This window comes from Esox lucius, chromosome 7 (genome assembly GCF_011004845.1).
Source record: "Esox lucius isolate fEsoLuc1 chromosome 7, fEsoLuc1.pri, whole genome shotgun sequence".
In the NCBI taxonomy this organism is placed as follows: domain Eukaryota; kingdom Metazoa; phylum Chordata; class Actinopteri; order Esociformes; family Esocidae; genus Esox; species Esox lucius.
Window position 1 is genome coordinate 42,992,092 of NC_047575.1, and position 7,999 is coordinate 43,000,090.

The 7,999-nt window shown below is 39.5% G+C and overlaps 1 protein-coding gene across 2 annotated transcripts in view; it reads right to left on the bottom strand.

The window, feature by feature from the left end:
- Positions 1–7,445, bottom strand: part of LOC105031266 (von Willebrand factor A domain-containing protein 7-like) — a 42,608-nt gene extending 35,163 nt beyond the window's left edge. For both annotated transcript variants that reach the window (XM_010905594.3, XM_010905593.3), the window contains exon 1: positions 7,373–7,445. The gene's annotated coding sequence lies outside the window, so the exon portion shown is untranslated. The remainder of the gene's footprint in view (positions 1–7,372) is intronic.
- Positions 7,446–7,999: the final 554 nt, after the last annotated feature.

Below are 7,999 nucleotides of genomic sequence, written 5' to 3' on the forward strand. Positions count from 1 at the left end.
CCTGGTTCTGTCTGGTTTTCAGTTGGGCTCCAGTAGTAGGAATAATGCTGTCCTCCAGGAGTAGGAATAATGCTGTCCTCCAGTAATAGGAATAATGCTGTCCTCCAGTAGTTGGAATACCCTACAACACGAGTAAAATGGGACTGCTGGCCCTGATCGCATGCTCTGATATTTAAATATAGAGCTCAAATATCTACATCATCAAGAAAGAAACGGATTAAACTAATGATGTCTGGAATTTAAATTTAGTAAGAGGAAAAGAAAGTAAGTTAGTTCGTAGACAAAGAATGGAGTAAAACAAGATGGACAAGAATGCTGGAAGATGAGGCATTCTGCCCACATGCTGTGCAGGAAGGGTCAAAGGTGTCCCAGGAATCTAAGATGGAGGATTCACTGACAATAACAGGAACTGAACATGAGCTTTTAATCATTGATTAGGAGTTCTGTATATTTCCAAAAATGATTTCCAAAAAGGCATCCAAGAAATTAGCCTATTTTGTTTTGTCATGCTTGATGTAAACCAAAATGCACAAATGCGTCGACAATGTCTTTTTATTCAGTAGGGCCTAAACCTTAGGAGTTGGTTGCAAAACCATGTGTTGAGCTGTTAGCTGATACACATGGGGATACCTTAACCGAATTATGAATTAGAAAATTTGAATGGGATAAAATGTTTTTTTTTCCAAAAAGTTTAAAATATTGTATTTTCTCTCTCCTCGCCTGGAAACAGGAAGAGTGGTCAATTGAAGGATACACAATTTAAAGTAATTATCTTTAAAGTTAAGGAAAACACACAGTGTCCCATGAGGAATGAATTTGAATCCAATATGTCATATAAAAGAGGGTGAAAACAGCTAAAAGAGAGTATTTTCTCCACAAATCACCTGAGATTTAAATTGAAATGGTTGGATTGGTTAAATAATACAGTTTTTGTTAGATTGCCTTTGTTTGTTTGCCTTTGATACAACTGAGATTGTATTTGTGTTTTAAAGAACAAAGCCTGATACTTGTTAATGGAGTCTGAATTAAAAAAAAAAATGGACAAATGCACATTGGGATTGATTGTTCTTTTAATTTTTAATTACTTAAACTGGATTTCATACACTCACCTAAAGAATAATTAGGAACACCTGTTCAATTTCTCATTAATGCAATTATCTAATCAACCAATCACATGGCAGTTGCTTCAATGCATTTAGGGGTGTAGTCCTGGCCAAGACAATCTCCTGAACTCCAAACTGAATGTCAGAATGGTAAAGAAAGGTGATTTAAGCAATTTTGAGCGTGGCATGGTTGTTGGTGCCAGACGGGCCGGTCTGAGTATTTCACAATCTGCTCAGTTACTGGGAATTTCACGCCCAACCATTTCTAGGATTTACAAAGAATGGTGTGAAAAGGGAAAAACATCCAGTATGCGGCAGTCCTGTGGTCAAAAATGTCTTGTTGATGCTAGAGGTCAGAGGAGAATGGGCCGACTGATTTAAGCTGATAGAAAAGCAACTTTGACTGAAATAACCACTCGTTACAACCGAGGTATGCAGCAAAGCATTTGTGAAGCCACAACACGCACAACCTTGAGGCGGATGGGCTACAACAGCAGAAGACCCCACCGGGTACCACTCATCTCCACTACAAATAGGTAAATGAGGCTACAATTTGCAAGAGCTCACCAAAATTGGACAGTTGAAGAATGTTGCCTGGTCTGATGAGTCTCGATTTCTATTGAGACATTCAAATGTTAGTCAGAATTTGGCGTAAACAGAATGTGAACATGGATCCATCATGCCTTGTTACCACTGTGCAGGCTGGTGGTGGTGTAATGGTGTGGGGGATGTTTCCTTGGCACACTTTAGGCCCCTTAGTGCCAATTGGGCATCGTTTAAATGCCACGGCCTACCTGAGCATTGTTTCTGACCATGTCCATCCCTTTATGACCACCATGTACCCATCCTCTGATGGCTTCTTCCAGCAGGATAATGCAACATGTCACAAAGCTCGAATCATTTCAAATTGGTTTCTTGAACATGACAATGAGTTCACTGTACTTAAATGGCCCCCACAGTCACCAGATCTCAACCCAATTAGAGCATCTTTGGGATGTGGTGGAACGGGAGCTTCGTGCCCTGGATGTGCATCCCACAAATCTCCATCAACTGCAAGATGCTATCCTATCAATATGGGCCAACATTTCTAAAGAATGCTTTCAGCACCTTGTTGAATCAATGCCACGTAGAATTAAGGCAGTTCTGAAGGCAAAAGGGGGGTCAAACACAGTATTAGTATGGTGTTCCTAATAATCCTTTAGGTGAGTGTATATGTCCCTGTTTTTATTTAATCCAAATCATCATTCTTATGAGTTTTCTTAACTTCCCACTCTTTTGTGGAGTTGCTGTGTAAAAAGGACAAGAGCATTTTTACAACTGCAAGAATATTGTATAGGTAGGACAATAAATATATCTATTCTGGTAAAACTGTTAAGATAATTTACTGGCCTGATATATTTATGAATTTTACAATGTATATTTCTAGTTAAGCATTGGGCTTTGTGGAAAATCATGAAGTCATTGTGTTTGGACAAGAAGAGGAGTGCCAGATGTGCTGATAGTGTCATAAATCTGGGAAAGGAAGAACATGAGGTGTTGATCTTGATGTATGGTTGTGCTCAAGAGTTTGCACACCCTGGCAGAAATTATGAAATTCTGGCATTGATTTTGAAAATATGACTGATTATGCAAAAAAACGGTCTTTTGTATAAGGATAGTGATCATACGAAGCCATTTATTATCACTAAGTTGTTTGGCTCCTTTTTAAATCATAATAATAACAGAAATCACCCAAATGGCCCTGATCAAAAGTTTACATACCCTTGAATGTTTGGCCTTGTTACAGACACCCAAGGTGATACACACAGGTGAAGTTAAAGGTGAATTTCCCACACCTGAGGCCCAAGTGAACAGAATATCATCCCCACTATGAAGCATGCTGTTTTGGAGGTATGTGACCTCTCAAGGCACAAAGAATCTTATGAAAATTGATGGAAAGATTAATGCAGCATGTTATCAGAAAATACTGCCAGACAATCTGCATTCTTCTGCACAAAAGCTGTGCATGGAACACTCTTGGACATTCCAGCACGACAATGACCCTAAGCACAAGGCCAAGTTGACCCTCCAGTGGTTACAGCAGAAGAAGATGAAGGTTCTGGAGTGGCCACCACAATCACTTGAACTTAATATCATCAAGCCATTCTGGGGAGATCTCAAACGTGCGATTCATGCAAGACGACCAAATACTTTGCATGACCTGGAGGCATTTTGCCAAGATGAATGGGCAGCTATACTACCTGCAAGAATCTGTGGCCTCATAGACAACTATTACAAAAGACTGCACACTGTCATTGATGCTAAAGGGGGCAATACACAGTATTAAGAACTAAGGGCATGGAGACATTTGAACAGGGGTCAGTTATTTATCATTAGTTATCTTTGTTGCCATGTTTTGTTTTATGATTGTGCCATTCTGTTATGACCTACAGTTGAATGGGAATCCCATAACAAATCAAATGTGTTTTTCCTGCTGTTTTCTTTACAAACGGTACATATACTACACATTCTCCAAGAGTATGCAAACCTTTGAGAACAGTTGTAAGCCATTTGTCAGTGTGGTGGAAAAGGATAGAAGAAGACACAGAACAGAAGATAGGAAGGAATAAGGAACAGACAGTTTTTCTCTAATTGTACCAAACTGTTGATTTGGCCACTCATAATGTTGCTGCTCTGTCTCTGGTGGATTTTTTTTGTTGCCTAAGGATGGCATGTTTCACATGCACTGTTGTGTGTTCCAAATGCGAATGCCACACCTGGAATTAACTCCAGACCTTTCACCTGCTTATGCTGACCAGCACTACTCTTTAAAAAAATATAGAGTTGGAGAACTGCTAATACAATCACCCTGGTGGACACTGCAGTCACAATGGCAAGTTTGATGGCAAATCAGCCACAAAAGCACTGCTGTGAATTCTGTTAAAGGGAATTTTCACATCGTAAACCACTGCAAACTGAGAGTTTTTTTCTTTTATAATTTAGTCAACAAGCCTTCCCCTAGAGGGAAACCAATTAGTTAGGTACGTGCAACCAAATTACATGAAAGGCAAATTCAAAGACCTGCGGGAAGGTACTGCAGTTAAAATATGTTGGAGAGCTGTTTAGCTGTAGACAAAAAATTGTCAATAGGTTATATGATTTATATTTCCTTCACATGATGGAAAATGGTGTGTTGTTGAAGGTTTGTGTTTTTGACATGTTAACTGGGGTTATACATTATACAACACATGATTGAATGGATGCTAAATCCACCACATGTACCAATGCCTATGTATATTCAGGTCCTGGAATTATGGCCAATGGGTACAGTGAATGGCGCTATCTTGTGGCTTCATTTGTTATTCTGGCTTCATTCTGCATTCTGTGTCTGTCTTTCTGTGTCCGGATGCTAAACAGGCCAGCCTGCATTCCAGACCAGATTTGTCACCCACTGATAACATTTGGCGCATTATGAAACGAAAAATACCACAAAGGAGACCCTGAACTGTTGAACAGCTGAAATCCTCTATCAAGCAAGAATTGCAATACATTTCACTTCCAAAACTACAGCTATTGATCTCCTCAGTTCGCAAACGCATACAGAGTATTGTTAAAAGAAGAGTTGATGCAAAACAGTGGTATACATGCCCCTTTCCCAACTTTTTGACTTTTTGTGTTGTTGACATCATATTCAAAATGGCATTCATAACAAAATGTTTCTTTTTTTTAAACACAACATTTCTCAGTTTCAACATTTGATATGTTGATATGTTGTCTTTGTACTGTTTTCCACTAAGAGCCAGTGGTCTGTTGGACCTGGTGATGTCCCTGTTTATACAACAAGTGTTATTTGGTAAAACTGCTTGTAGTTATTACGCCCCCGAAATGTGGAATGAACTTCAATCTGAGCTCTAACCTCAAAATCATTATGGAATTTTCACTTTAGAAGATTGCAGATTGTTTCTGTATCTGTATGGTCCTACACGCTTCTAGCTACAATAAAGTCAGCACAACGGTGACATTGCTTTGACATGATGTCATGTGTCCCCGTTCCCCATTAACCTGCACCTCTTCCCTGATGCTTGAAATCACCGGCTTACTAACCAATGGTCTGCCTGTTAGCGCTGTAGAAGGCAGCCAAACATTCACAGACACTTCACTGGCACCTGATTTGTTTTATCTCGTTATCCCGTCATTATATTACGCACTCTTCTACATAACGGGTTTGGTATTGTTGTTCAAAGTTTTCAGAGGAAACTTTTATATTTACATTAGTCGAAACCTTTTTTCAAGGCGCCTGTGTCTGTCATTTTTCCTACCTACTTTTCCTACCTACAACATACTTGTCTTAAAAATCCAAAATTAACTGTATCTGGTAGTATATTTTCAGGCTGTGGTCCCTGTCAGTGTTTGTGGTTTGCAGTAGCTAATAACAATTTTGCTAATAATGATGAACACAGATATACTTTGAACTTTCCTCCAAACTTTCCTTAAGTTCCAAAGTAGACTTAACTGGCATTAAAATATATCATAAGTAAGAACATAATGTGTTCCTTATTTGCTATGTGTATAAATTGCTGGATCTTTCCGTTTTATAACTAGATCGGTTTCATCTAATTTTATAACCAACAACCTATAAAGAACAAGGGAAAGGATGCAGGTGAGTTGAAAGTGACCAATGCAAAGCAAGACAAAACCAGAAAAGGAACCGGGCAAGCCTAGTTCCGCCGGCCCGCAATTGAAAGTGATAGATGTTGTTGCCCGTAATGGATTTAAACCCGGGTCTTCCACAAGAGAGGCTGTGTCTTTAGCCACTACACCACGGAACTGCACACTTATCAGGTGTCGGTATAGTGTCTTGACATTAAATAATTTCGTCACGCAAAGTTTGAGTATTTAAGCATTGTGTTAAACTGAGTAACGGTGTTTATTAAGTTAACCTCCATCACAAATAGCATCTATGACTTTTGCCACTGGCCATTTTAATGAGATTAATGATTTGTGTAGACCGCAAAGTGTTTGTGTATCCTGAACAAATCCTGAGACATTATTTGAAAATCCACCTGAACTATTTTAGGCTTCCTATAACTTAGCCAGCAAAGTCTTTATATTTCCCAAACCAATCCTAAGGCATAATTTCTTGTGACTGTGGCAGGAGTTGAACATGGGACCGGTTGTTCCATAGTGCGCATCTTTAACCATTACGCCATTTAACAAGGGGTAGGCAATGAGTCAGTCACTCACCCACTCACTCATTCACTCAGTAAGACACATTCGCTAATCTAGGCCAGCTCTACCTTTGTGGTCCGGCAAAATGACTCAGTATTTTTTTAAATACAGTGCTGTCATTAAAACTCTTGGTTTTGCCTTCCTACTCTTACAATGATGAAATGACAATGGGATTAAAGTGCAGACTGTGAGCGTTAATTTGAGGGTATTCCCATCTCAATCAGATGAATCATTTAGAAATAACAGCACATTACATAGTCAACCATTTTGGGGTACAAACAGTACTTGAAAAATGGGCTTTACACATACCTGACTCTTTAGGTAGCTTTGTTTGTTTGCATCATTAGTGCATTAACAAGAGAACTTGCAATGTCTCGACTGGTGTCTGACAACACAAGGACCAAAGAAGTGCCAAAGAAGGTCAAGCTGGTAATGATAATACTGATAAATACTAAGAAATACATCAGAGACACAGCCAAAACTTTACAAGTGCCAAAATCAACGGTTTGTCCCACAGCCCAACTCTGGCACACATACTGCCCTTATCTTGAGTATGTGGCACAGTTCAGGCCCATATGCAACCACACTGGCCAATGATGTACTGACTGTTATCTGGGGTTCAGGTTATCGCAGACATACAATTAAACAAAATACTGTTTTGGACAAGTAAGAAAATCAGATGCGCACGTTCAAATCTGACGCATTTGTATATTTCATTTTTTTATAATAGCTCTCATGCCTGAATACATGGGAATCTTGTGATTAAGTGATTAACAAATGTCTAATTATGTTCTGAAAAAGGGTATGTTTTATTTTGTAAAAAATCCTTCGTGTAAATGTTGAATAGAAGCAAAATACTCATTATGATTGATATAAATTTGCCAAATTGGAGCAAGACACTTATTATGAATGATGTTTACTAGCACCTTAAAATGAATGCAATAAGCATCTGCTAAATGACTAAAATGTAAGTATAATTTATGTTTCAAGAAAACCAGACACATGCACCACACCTATAACTACTTTTCCTCGTTCACAAATAACAGACAGTCATTGCTTACCTTGCAAAGTCACAGAGATGTGTCATATGAAGTGATCTGTATCACACAGGTGACGGGCATCTTTATATAATAGAGCTAGGAAGGACCATACCAGCCTGGCAAATGTTCACTTTTGATCTGTTGACTGCTTGGAACCAAGCACTTGTTCTGCAACATTCTTGTGTTACCGTTGACTGAATGCTTAAGGGAGAGGCCAAAATGAAAGTAACACAACAACACTGACAGGAAGGATAAAGATTCTTGTCTTCATCAGAGTAACTCGGCACCGGTGCAGGTCTGGGTGAAGACCAGGAGCTAAAATGTTCATAACAATAACAAACTGAAAACAAGTGTGAGGGTGTGTTGGGTGTGTTGGGTGCGTTGGGTGTGTTAGGTGCGTTGGGTGCGTTGGGTGCGTTGGGTGCGTTGGGTGTGTTGGGTGCGTTGGGTGCGTTGGGTGCGTTGGGTGTGTTGGGTGCGTTGGGTGCGTTGGGTGTGTTGGATGCGTTGGGTGTGTTGGGTGTGTTGGGTGCGTTGGGTGTGTTGGGTGCGTTGGGTGCATTGGGTGTGAGGGTTGTTATGGAACTTTTTGACTAAGGTGCATTTGAGAGATGTCTGTCTTTCCATTGGCTGATATGTAGATCTTTA